A 13,650-nucleotide genomic window follows, 5' to 3' on the forward strand; every position below is an offset into this window, starting at 1 on the left:
AGGGGTTAGCCACTGTGCTCAGCCTGGTATGACAATTTCTTATCATTGACTATGCATTGAGTATATAACCCAGCAAAATCACTCCTAGGTATTTACCCATGAGGAAAGAAAACTTATGTTCACACAAAAACCTGTCCATGAATGTTAATAATACTTTGATTCATTATAATCCCAAATTGGAAAAAAAAACTTTAATATCCTTCAACTGGTGTAAGAATAAACAAAATATGGTGTATATATATATATATATATATATATATATATATATATAAAATGAAATACTATTCAGGAATAAAGAGGAACAGACAGCTGATATATGTAGCAAAATGCATGAGTCTCAAATGCATTATGCTAGGTGAAGGAAGGCAGACCCAAAAAACTATGTACTACGTGATTCCATTTGTGTGATAATCTGAAAAAAGCAAAAGTATAAGGACAGAAAACAGATCAGTGGCTGCCAGGGACTGGAGGTCAGAGGAGTGTCTGACTACAAAAGGGAAGGAGGAGATTTCGGAGGATGATGGAATTGTTCTATATCTTGACTGCAATGGTTATACATAGTTATAAGCATTTGCCAAAACTCTTAGGATTGTACCCACACACAAAAGGTGAATTTTACCGTATGCTAACTATACCACAATTTTAAAAAAATGAATGGAAGTCATTTTTACCAACTTAGGGTGAGAATAATCAAAACACAATCATATTGTTGCCATCCTAATTAAGTTAGGGGCTAACATTTAATTGCTGTAGATGCGCCTGCATATGGAGTTGTGTTCTGGGAAAACCAGTTCTTTTCTGACATCTACAGTCCTTCAGTTAATCAATATTGATCAAGTATCTGTTATACGCCATACACTATTCTAGGTTCTGAGGACACCTCAATGAATGAGACATGTCCCTGCCTTCCTAGAATTGCATTTTAATAATAAGTGAATAACTCTGTAGGTAAATAAATATACATGCTACTTTAAATAATATAACATAGTGGTAAGTTGTTATAAAGAAAACTACAGCCTGGTGAAAGAGAGCTGAGCTATAGGGAAAGGAGGCTATTTCTGACAGTGTGCCAAGGAAGGATTTCTGATTGACAGTTGAACGGACGTTTAATTGATGTGTTGGAGGAAGCTATGTGAATACCTGATGGAAGAGAGTTCCAGGAAGGAGGAAAAGCAAGTGTATCAGCCTTGAAACAGGGATGAACCAAGCAGATTCATTCATATGAGCACACTTACTAGAGAACGTTCCTGTCACAATGTGGAAGAGAGACTCCAAAGGCTTAGGGAGATAGGCAGGTAGGACTGGATTTACCATGTGCAACCTGCACGGCCACCCCCCAGCATGTTCCAGGAAAACAACCAGGCGTATTTACAAAACAGGGCAGCAGGAATATATTGCTAACCAGTTGGCTTAGCACACAAAGATCTTTGGTGGTAATTGATCACAGCGTTCCTAGCAACAAAATGGATAGGTAGCCAAAAATGTAGCTTGCATCGTTATAGTGGAAAGTCACAGCCTTTTACCTAGTTTTTGGGCTTAATAAATTTACAGATGCAGAGGGTCTTGATTGAAGAATGTCTCCGGTGGTCCACCCTAACCAGAGCCATGTTGGCAGGAGAATTCTGGGACATGTAGTTCAGTCTAGCCAAGTTGACAATTATAAAGCCACCACTCCTTTTTCTCTCTTTTCTTTTTTTTTTTTTTTAAGACAGGGTTCCACCATGTTGGTCAGGCTGGTCTTGAACTCCCTACCTCAGGTGATCCATCCTCCTTGGCCTCCAAAGTACTTGGATTACAGGCGTGAGCCACCACAACCAGCCTAAAAGCCACCACTCCTTAGAAAGGCGGGATTTGACCATAGGTGGTCAGGAGTCACAGCCTTCACTCTTGACTGTTAATCTATTTTACTTCCTTGGGGCACAAGGTGAAAAAAAACCCCAACCCTGGTCTGGAAGGCCTGGAACTCCAGCTGACACCCACCACAGTGTGAGTGATGAGGGAAGCACAAGGCAACTAAATCCAGTGGCAGATTTATCATTTGAGGGGTGACGATTATCTTGTCTTTTCTCCTCTAAGAAAACAGCCTTCTAGGAAGCTGTATCTGGTACCTGTTTGTTTATGAGGCTACTGTACTACTGATAAACTCAGACCTTTCTAGGTGGGCAGGCAAGGCCCGCTTATCCCCCAGCTAGGGCAACCAAGCCTCCTGGTTTGCCAGGGCATGGGAGTTTCTGCACTCAACTGTGAAAATCCCGGGCAAACCAGCACCTCCAGAATCCAGCAATCCAGCCACCACTCAGGGGCTGCATTGTTTGGAAGGGAGGACAACAAAACAGCATGATGATTTGCTCAGATTTTATCTTTACTATTTTGAGTCTATTAAACAGACAAGGGAGACTTTTGGCTTTACTTTAGGATAGAATCACGTGTGTTAACCTAAGTGTAACTCTTTTGTAAAGCATACCTACTTTCAAGTCTACATATTATTTGGCCATTAGTTTGGATTCCAGTCAGAAGATGGTGGAACATTTACCATAAGCTCAATAGATGCAGAGTTCACTGAGGCAGCCTCACGGCCCAGAACTACATAAGGTCAGTCATACATTTTCTTTGTAAACAAACCTGAGTTAAAAATAATTTTGTGGGGGGTGTGGAGGCTCATGCCTATAATCCCAGCACTTTGGGAGGCAGAGGCAGGAAGTTCACTTGAGGAATTCAAGACCAAACTGGGCAACATGATGAGGCTCCATCTCTATAAAAAACACAAAATTAGCCAGGTGTGGTGGCTCATGCTTATAGTCCCAGCTGCTTTCAGGGCTGAGGTGGGAGGTTCGCTTGAGCCTGGGAGGGTGAGGCTGCAGTGAGCCATGATTGTGCCACTACACTGCAGCCTGGGTGACAGAGTGAGACCCTGTCTCAAAATAATAACAACAATAATAGTAATTTCCTCAGAATTTTTAGAAAAACATATATTTTTGACCTACAGCACCCAGTATTCCCAGGCGGTCTCCCATCCACTAACCAGGCCCAACCCTGCTTAGCTTCTGAGATCAGACAAGCTCAGGCACACTCAGGGTGATGCGGCTGTAACAGAATATTTACTTTTAAGTAGGAAGTTTGTTTAACTTTTTTTCAGGATTCAGTGGAGGCCATTAATGGGTACCAGGGGTGAAGATCAACCCAGGATAAGGTGAGTCCAGGAGGAAGCCCAGCCTGTCCTCCAGCAGTCCTGCGGCATAGAACAGGTGGGGAGCCTGCCATGGTTTGCTTCTGGACAGCAGGCCAGACCAACAGGGGAGTGTGGAAGAGTGTGTCTGTTCCTTCAGCCATTCCCAAGTTTACAGCAGCCCCACTGTGAGTCAGTCAGGAGAAATTCCTGACTCATGGTAGGGACACTTTGCATTTATGGAATGCAAACTGGAGGGGGTGGCCTGAGCCCACACTGCCCATTGTAATAACTTTTTGCAATGCAAATAACCAAGGTGAGGTCGGTGGGGCAGGTTTTACAGTCCCCACAACTGTAAGCTTTTGTTCCACAGCCGGCCCCTGGCAGAGTGGAAGAGATGGCAGAACCGGAGCTTCTCATTTCCCTCCTGCAGACAAGAATGGGTCAGTGGGATCATGGACTGACAGAAGACATTGAATGGGCTGGTCTGTCACTCAAAAACAGGGCCCGGGAGCTTGGTGGGGAGAGTAGGTGGTATGGCCCCAAAACCAGACAACTAGAACCAACCTCCCCCTTAGCTGCCCACCCGCTGTGAGTTCTGCCTCAGCCTCCTGCCTAAGCCCTTGTAGGATGCTTTCTAGGGCAAGATTCCTGGAGGGATGTCCCTGCCCTGAGCCATCCTCACGAGAGGGTAGAGCAGTTAATGGGCACAAAGGGCCCTTGCTTCCTGCGGCCCTCTGCTGCTTCCGCCGCACCACTCCCGGCAGCATTGTCCTGGCTGACTACTGGCAGGGCACATAACCCATCGCCACATTCTTCTTCAGGTAGGGCAAGGGACAGCCACTGGTCACAGTACTAATCATGGGACCCTCGATGCTCAGGTGGGACTATCCACCCACATCATAGCCCCGTCATACATCAATGCCACCTTCCTCCACTGCACTTTCCCTTCAGCTGGGAGCAGTAACCTTGGCTCCAGGGAAGTCTATAGCAGCTTATTGGCACTTCCCCAAATATCCCACTGAGGCTGCTCTCCACAGGGGTAGTGTGTTCACCAGTGTCACTCCCGTACACTCAGAGGCCTGCCTCCAGGCCCACGCTGCCAGCCCTGCCCCCTTTGTCTCTGGGTTTTCCAGAAGAGCTGATGCCCGGTGAACTGCCCTTGCTGCTGGCACTGAGATGTCCATGCCATCCTCTTCTGTGTAGCCGCAGTGGGTAAGGCTGCAGCCAGACATGTCAAACACCTCCATCACAGCACTAGTCACGAGGGCAGTTTCCTGAGGTCAACTGCCACGCCAGCCTCTAGCACTTGAGCCACAGGGAGGCCTTGCAGGGGTGGGAGAGCAGTATCTGCCACCTCCAGCCCCACATCTCTACCCTGGCTCTGAAGTTCTCTGACCTTGTCCTCCATGAAGGCCAAGTCTTTTTTTCTAGCAGCCAGTGTTTGTCATCACATACACGTGCCCTTCAGAAGTACTGGTCACAATCAAGTCATCTAAAATGTCTCCAGCCTCATTGGTAAACAGCAGCAGTGTCCTCTGGTTTGGCCTTAGCTCTGCAGTAACTCCAGCCTCTAGATTTTGAATCAGTTTCACCAGGTCACCACCACATATCTGGGTCTGCAGCTAAGCAGATGACACAAGGCTGGAACAAATGCCTGCAGGAGAAAACCTGATGGGCCACCATGCCCACAGCCCACTGCATTGTCGCCTCTGACGGATGCAGATGGTGTACAGAGGCTACCACTCTGCCACACACGCTGGGAGAGCAGTTCTTAGAATATTTAAACACCAGCAAAAACTACAGTTATTAAAGGGAAAATTTAATGCACAGGAGGTGGGAAACTTCCCTTTAGACTTTCTTTCAGCAGCTGCCCAATGAGCACTTTTCCTTTACAAAAATTATTGCAGCTCTTTTTTTTAAACCCCTATTTATTCCTTTATGTAGGAAGACTCGATAGTTAAATATCTAAAAGACAGACAGCAGATAAAGAGCAAGAGAAAAGTATTTTTTTTTTTAATTCTGGCATCACAGGCTTATTCGTGTCAAGTTTCAAAACGACCCCAGCAGCCATCTGACCCTGTTCCCGCAGTTATCTAGTGGAGGGGTAGTGTCAAGAGTGACAGTTAAAGTGTAAGAGTATTTATCTGAGGTTTCCTTCTTAAAATAAAGTGGAGGCCAGCCACAGTAGCTCACACCTATAATGCCAGAGCTTTGGGAGGCCAAGACAGGATGAACCCTTGAGGTCAGGGGTTCAAGACCAACCTGGACACATAGGAAGACCTCATCTGTACAAAAACTAAAAAATTAGCTGAGTGAGGTGATGAATGCCTGTAGTCCTAGCTACTCGGGAGGCTGAGGTGGGAAGATAGCTTGAGTTCAGGAGTTTGAGGTTATGGTGAGCTACGATTGCTTCACTGTACTCCAACCTGGGCAACAGAGTGAGACTCTGTCTCTTTTTTAAAACAATTAATAAATGAATTAAAACAAAATAAAGTGAAGATTCAAAGTCCCATGATCTACAGGTTCATTGGGAGAAACACATAATAGGGAAATGATAATATCTGGCACTCACAGATCACTACTTACTATGTGCCAGGTGCTGTCCTAAGCACTTTACATCTGCCAACTCATTATTCAGATAAGGAAACTAAAAGAGTCTTTGCTTTCAACCATAGTTATATTGCCTTTTCACAGCAAGGCAATTGCAGTTATATTGCCATTTTCTTTTTCTTTTTCTTTTTTTTTTTTTTTTGAGAAGGAGTTTTTGCTTTTGTTGCCCAGCCTGGAGTGCAATGGCACAATCTCGGCTCACTGCAACCTCCACCTCCCAGGTTCAAGTGATTCTTCTGCCTGAGCCTCCCAAGTAGCTGGGATTACAGGCATGTGCCACCACGTCCGGACAATTTTTGTATTTTTAGTAGAGACGGGGTTTCTCCATGTTGGTCAGGCTGGTCTCAAACTCACGACCTCAGGTGATCCTCCCGCCTTGCCTCCCTAAGTTCTGGGATTACAGGCGTGAGCCACCGCTCTTGGCCTATATTGCAATTTTCAATTGCTTCTGCGATCAGATGCAAAGGAATTGCTAAAGACTCAGTAGTTGAAGGGCATATTCTAAGCCAGGACGAAAGCAAAAAAAAAAACTACTTTCATTTATAATAAGAGCCCAGGTGGGGGAAGTAGACATCTCAAACAGTGTGGTGTGAGAGCAGTATAGGATGGCAAAAAGAGGATCCAGGCCATTCTGGAAATAGTCCCCAGACCACAGTAGTTAATTGTTACTGTCAGTGCCTTAGAAAGGAAGAAGTAGCTACTGACATTAGGACTCTAGAATCGGGTAAAATTCAGAACAGGTGCAGTCATTCTTTACTTCTTTTGTCATCTTCACGAAATCCTGAATTACGAAATTACTCTGGGAATATTTATATGTTGATACCTGCACAAAATAGACCCTACCTGATAATAATCATCTCTATTCTGGGGCCTAGTTTTCTATATTTCCTGTGTGTGTGTGTGTGTGTGTGTGTGTGTGTGTGTATGTGTGTACATATATATGTATGTGCATGTGTTTATATATTTGCATGTTTGTATATATGTGTGCATGTGTGTATGCACATGTGTGTGCATTTGCATGCATGTGTATATGTGTGTGTGTGTGTGTGTGTGTGTGTGTGTGTTTGTGTGTGTGAATGTTTTCAACATGCATCAAGGGCCTGGACAATATGTTTGTTTGTTACTTTTTTTTTTCTTTTTTTGGAGACAGAGTCACACTCTGTCACCAGGTTGGAGTGCAGTGCAGTGGCACAATCTTGGCCCACTGCAACCTCTGCCTCCCAGGTTCAAGCCATTCTCCTGCCTCAGCCTCCCAAGTAGCTGGGACTACAGGCACACACCACCATGCGCAGGTAATTTTTGTATTTTTAGTAGAGATGGGGTTTCACCGTGTAGGCGAGGATGGTCTTAATCTCTTGACCTTGTGATCTGCCCACCTCAGCCTCCCAAAGTGCTGGGATTACAGATGTGAGCCACTGCTCCCGGCTGTTTGTTAATTTTAATCTAGAGATAGTAATTCAGCCTTTGAAGTCCCCTAACCAGGAGTATAATCTCCAGGATAGGTTTGAAATGTTTTTCTCAGGTCTCCATGTTCCAGAGGACCTATTACAATTGGTTTGACTATTGCTATCTCAATGTACTAGTTGTTAATATACTTTCAAAACGATAGAAATGCTTTTTAGTTGACAAAATGTGTGGTGTTTAACATATATGGATTAGCCAGGCACAGTGACATGTGTGTGTGATTCTACTCAGGTGGCTGAGGTGGGAGAATTCCTTAAGCACAGGTGTTTTTTGTTTATTTGTTTGTTATTGTTTTGTAGAGATGGCATCTTGCTTTGTTGCCCAGGCTGGTCTCAAACTCCTGGCCTCAAGCGATCCTCCTACCTTGGCCTCCCAAAATGCTGGGCTTATAGGAGTGAACCACCATGCCTAGCCAAGCCCAGAAGTTTGAGTCCTGTGAGCAACATTGCAAGACCTCATCTCTAAAAAAATAAACTTAGGCCAGGCATGGTGGCTTACACGTGTAATCCTATCACTTTGGGAGGCCGAGACAGGTAGATCACGAGGTCAGGAATTCAAGACCAGCCTGGCCAAGATAGTAAAACCCCATCTCTACTAAAACTATAAAAATTAGCCAGGTGTGGTGGCAGGTGCCAGTAATCCCTGCTATTTGGGAGGCTGAGCCAGGGGAATCGCTTCAACCGGGGTGGCAGAGGTTACAGTGAGCTGAGATCACGCCACTGCACTCCAGCCTGGGCGACAGAGTAAGACTCCGTCTCAAAAAATAATAATTAATAAATAAATAAACTTAAATTAAAAAAATAAAATATGTGGATGAGTACTATAGAAGAATCTGTGCCCTTATATGTATAGGAGTGCATAAAATTTATGAGCCCAATGGCCTATCTATATCTTTTGAAGTGGTCTTAGTGGCTCAGGTTCTGATTTGGACCTGAAGATTCTGCTACCTATTCCGAATAGTAAGTGAGCTTAACTTGCCTCTAGAATATTATTGCATCTTCCTTGATTAATTCTTTCATGCAAGATACTTGGCAATGTGCCAATGAGACAAGTGGTTTTCAACCAAATAGTCCATTCTTCCCTTCTTCCTAGGTGCTTGGCTACACCACTCAGCTTACCTAACAGATAGCTGTAGTCCTGTGGCTAAGTTTCACCTGATGGCATGTGAGTAGAAGAATGTATACCTAGATTGTTGGCTTACACCTTAAGAATATGAATACGCCTCTTCTGAGTTCTTGTTCCCTTCTTGCCATTTGGTTGGCTAAAACCTTGCTATGCAGACAGCAAAAGACCCAGAGAGTGGTGCAGAATCATGTTGGAAGGAACCTGAGCCCCTGAGTGGCTCATGAAGCAGATCACCTGCCACCTTGGAACACTCACCTGGGGCTGTTGCTTTAAACAAGTCTGTTATTATTACAGCAGCTTTTCCTCATCCCAGCTGTTACAGTGCCTAAAGGACTGAGCTGAGCTTGTAAGAACAGGATGCCTGCTTGCTAATAATGACAGAAGTAGCAGAATTCCATCTAGGGCTGGATACCAGGGTAACATGCCAACATTTAGTGGGTTTGGAGGACAACGACACAAAGACCTACCCTACCTCTTACATTTAGAGGCCTTCAACATCTCCCAGTAAGAATCTAACAGGTGTTTTAAAATACAGGCTTTGTTCACAGCTAATATACACTACAGTGAAAATGGAAAGCCTTTCATCTAAGATCAGAACAAGACAAAGATGTCCATTCTTGCCACCTCTACTCAACATAGTAATGGAAATCCTAGCTACGGCAGTTAGTCAAGAGGAAGAAATAAAAGACATCCCCCAAATAAGAAAGCAAGTTAAATTATGCCTGTTTGCAAATAACATGTCCTTATACATAGAAAACCCCAGAGACTCCACCAAAAAACTGTTTAGATAAACAAATATAGTAAAGTTGTAGGATCCAAAATCAACACACAGAAATCAGTACACTGAAAACTATAAAAAATTCATTTAGAAGAAGACACAAATACATGGAAGGATATCTCATGCTCATGGACTGGAAGGATCAAAGTTGTTAAAATGCCCATATTACCCGGTGAGCTACACAATGGAATACTATTCATCTACGTCTGGGTGCCTGAGACCCCAGAATTATCTGCCCAAATCACCTATTTACAGGTCTCTTTCCTGATTAATTCCTCCCAAGGGCAGACTGCAGAGCTGGAGTACACAAGTCTAGTGGCTAGGGATGCCCAGGGGACACATATGTTATGAAGTGGGCATGGTTAGAACTTAGCTATGCAGCACTAGGTGTCCACACATGTCCACAAGGCTCTTTGCAGTGTCGGATGTGGCATAGGTAGAAGTAAAAGAGGAACTGTCTACAGACCAGGCATGGGCAGCCAGGGAGCCAGCTATCTTCATCATCTGGAGACCCCAAGGAGTCTGAGAATTCTAAACATGAACCTGCCCTTCCAGGTCATTATAAAATATGTTTGTCAGGAATTGAGGGTAGAACATATTTTATTTAACAGTTTGTTATAAATATTTTGACCTGGCTGAGCACGGTGGCCCACACCTGTAATCCCAGCACTTTGGGAGGCCGAGGCAGGCAAGTCACTTGAGGTCAGGAGTTCAAGACCAGCCTGGCCAACATGGTGAAAGCCTGGCTCTACTAAAAATACAAAAAAAAAAAAAAATTAGCCGGGCATGGTGGTGGGCACCTGTAATCCCAGTTACTCAGGAAGCTGAGGCAGGAGAATCACTTGAACATGGGAGACAGAGGTTGTAGTGAGCCGAGATTGTGCCACTGCACTCCAGTCTGGGTGACAAAGCAAGACTCTGTCTCGAAATAAATAAATATTCAGACCAATGTTATGTTGACTTCTAGGTCTCTTGCCCCAGACCTAGAGGTGTTGAGGGAAACAGGCTCTCTGAGGAAGGATGACATTGGTGAGCCCTGATTTATAGCATTTGCCAATTTATGTCATATAAATACCCATCGATGATTTCGCACTATCCACATGATGTCACTGAAAACGTGGAATTGACCTAATTGGCCACTATGAACAGGCCAAAACTCATAAATATTAGGGACTAGTGTCTTAGTCTTGCAGCTAACAAAACACCTGAGACTGGGTAATTTATAAGAACATGCATTCACTACTCACAGCTCTGGAAACTGGGAAGTCCAAGATCAAAGCACCAGCAGGTTCCATGTCTATTGAAGGCTCAGTCTCAGCTTCCAAGATGGAGCCTTGAATACTGTGTCTTCATGTGGTGGAAGGCGGAAGAGCAAAATGGGCAAATACTGTGTGAAGGCTTTTTTATAAGGTTTAAATCCCATTCACAAGAACAGAGCCCCCATGACTTAATCACTTCCTGAAGAGCACACCCCTTGATATTCTATATTGGCGATTAAGTTTCAACATATTATTTTGGGGCACACATTCAGACCACAGCCACTGGACTGGCCCTACATTCTACCCTCTTGCTTGCTTCTCTTCTTCTTAACCAACTTTTTCTCTTCCCTTCTTTTCCACCTCTTTTCCCTCTTAGGAACAACATGGCTTCTTCTCCAGAATGATGTACAGTAATTCTGTAACTATCTTCTGTTGCTTGAGTCTGACCTTGTTCTTACCCTTTACCCTCACTGGCTTTTGAAAGGACTTCTTTTTAAGATTCCAGGAATATTTTCATTGATACATAATAATTATACAAATTATAGAAATGAGTGATATTTTGATACATGCATACAATGTATAATGATCAAATCAGGATATTAGGATATCCATCAATTCAAACATTTGTCATTTCTTTGTGTTGGGAAGATTTCAAATATTCTAGCTATTTTGAAATATATGATAAATTATTGTTAGCTGTAGTGACTTTACTCTGCTTTCAAATACTAGAACTTATTCCTTCTGTCGAGATGTATCTTTGAACCCATTAACCAACTTCTCTTCATCCCCCTGCCCACTACCCTCCTCAGCCTTCAGTAACTGTCATTTTACTCTCTACCTTTGTGACATCACCTTTTTTATTCCCACATATGGATGAGAACATGTGATATTTGTCTTTGCGTGTTTGGCTTATTTTATTTAACATAATGACCTTCAGTTCCATTCATTTGGCTGTAGATGATGGGATTTCTTTTTTTTCTTTAATGACCAAATAGTATTTCAGTGTGTGTGTGTGTGTGTGTGTGTGTGTGTGTGTGTGCATACATATGCTTACATCCTTGGTGCCTTTGTCAAAATCAGTTTGCTGTAAATACGTAGATGTGTTTCTGGGTTCGTTGTTCTATATGTTTATGTGTATACCAGCAGCATGTTGTTTTGGCTGCCATAGCTTTGCAGTATATTTTGAAGTCAGGTAGTGTGAGGCTTCCAGCATGATTTTTGTTCAGTATTGCTTTGGCTGTACGGAGTCTTCTGTGGTTCCATACCAATTTAGGGTTTTGTTTTTTCTATTTCTGAAGAGAATGTCGTGGTATTTTGATAGGAATTGCATTGAATCTGAGATTGCTTTGGTAGTATGGTCATTTTAGCAATATTAATTTTTCTGATCCATGAGCATGGTATGTTGTTCTGTTTCTGTGTCCTCTTCAATTTCTTTCTTCAGTATTTTATAGTTATCCTGTAGAAGTCTTTCACCTCCTTAGTTCACTTTATTGCTAGGTATGTTATTTATTTATTTATTTAGCTATTATAAATGGGATTTTTTTTTTCAGTTTAAAGTACATTTTATTTTTAGACAACCTGACATAGTTTTCTTAAAAATAGTGCCTCCACGCCAAGTAAATCCCAGTCAAAGTAAATGAAGAGCTCGAGATATATCAGTCCCGTCCATCTTAAGTACCAGTGTTGTATGGATGACAAGCAACAGCGAGTTATGATGACAGGTGATAGAGCCATAATAACTGCAAATTTGTTAACACTTTCCATTTCTCTGTTTTGTTTTTTTTTTTAAGATGGGGTTTCACCATGATGGCCAGGCTGGTTTGGAACTCCTGACCTCAGGCGATCCACCCACCTCAGCCTCCCAAAGTGCTAGGATTACAGGCGTGAGCCACCGCGCCTGGCAACACTTTCCATTTCTAAATCATCCTTAAAGAAAATCACATATGAAGTCACCTACCCTCATGGTAGTTCAGTAGGGCAACCATGCCATCTGGATTCATGTTTTCACCTATAAAGTGGAGTTTTTGAAATTAGCAAGGGCGTGCTTGATCGGTTCTGCAGCCTCTGTCACTGAAGGTTTTACTCTTTCTGGTCTCTATTTTCAAAATTTGCCTTTGATTGATTTCATGTAACCGTTGATGTACTTTTTGTAGGCTTCTTTTGTGAAGCTGGTTTCCTGTAAGTGAGGTTCCTGACAATATCAACACCAGTAATTACTGTGCTTTAGGTACCTTTGCCCTAGGGGCCTCAGCAGAGGCTTTTCCACCAATGAGCAAGTCATCAATGTTACCCTGTGTCCTACTTACCATCTTTCCTTCCACCACCAGACATAGCCTGGCTCCAATCTCCCAAATCTTGTAAATGTTGGAGAACATACTGTAGCTGATGACGTTTGGGTAGATAATCATGTTAGCAGCTAAAGGGAGACCATGGTGGCGCTAACTTAGCAGGGGCCTGGAGCTCAAAGGAAGTGCAGGGTAGCCAGAGTAGCCAGAGTGGCCCTGGGTGGGGAAGTGTGCGGAAATGCGGGCTTGCTTTCTTGATTTCTTTTTAGTTAATTAATGATATCTAGAAACACTACTGATTTTGTATATTGGTTTTGTATCCTTCAGCTTTGCTGAATTTAATTATCATTTCTAAGAGGTTTTTGGTAGAGTCCTTAGATTTTTCTAGGTATAAGACCATGTCTTCTGTAAAGAGGGACACTTTCACTTCTTTTCCAACTTGTATGCCTTTAGTTCTTCCTCTTTTCCTAATCGATCTGGCTAGGATTTCCAGCACTATGTTGAATAAGAATAGTAAAGGTGAGCATCATTGCCTCATTCCATTTCTTAAAAGAAAGGCTTTCAGCTTTTCTCCAGTTGGTATGGTGTTAGCTGTGGGTTTGTCATATACGGCCTTTATTATTTTGAGGTAGGCTTCTTTTATGCCTAACTTGTTGAGAATTTTTATCATGAAGGATGTTGAATCTTATCAAATGCTTTTTCTGTGTTTATTGAGATGATCATATGGTTTTTGTCCTTCCTTCGGTTAACGTAATGTATCACATTTATCGATTTGCTTATGTTGAACCATTTTTTGCATTCCTGGGATAAATCCCACTTGATTGTGTTATATTACATTTTTGATGTGTTGTTAGATTTAGTTTGCTGGTATTTTGATGAGGATTTTTACATCTATGTTTCTGAGTGATATTTTTCTCTCTTTTTTTGTTGTGTCCCTCTCTGGTTTTAGTATCAGTAATG

General features: G+C 42.9%; 1 pseudogene; it reads right to left on the bottom strand.

The window, feature by feature from the left end:
* Positions 1-3,948: 3,948 nt before the first annotated feature.
* LOC100412328 (aminomethyltransferase, mitochondrial-like) lies at positions 3,949-10,441 on the bottom strand (annotated as a pseudogene).
* Between the last annotated feature and the right edge of the window lie 3,209 nt (positions 10,442-13,650).

The sequence above is a fragment of the Callithrix jacchus genome, chromosome 3, assembly GCF_049354715.1.
Source record: "Callithrix jacchus isolate 240 chromosome 3, calJac240_pri, whole genome shotgun sequence".
Classification (NCBI taxonomy): Eukaryota; Metazoa; Chordata; class Mammalia; order Primates; family Cebidae; genus Callithrix; species Callithrix jacchus.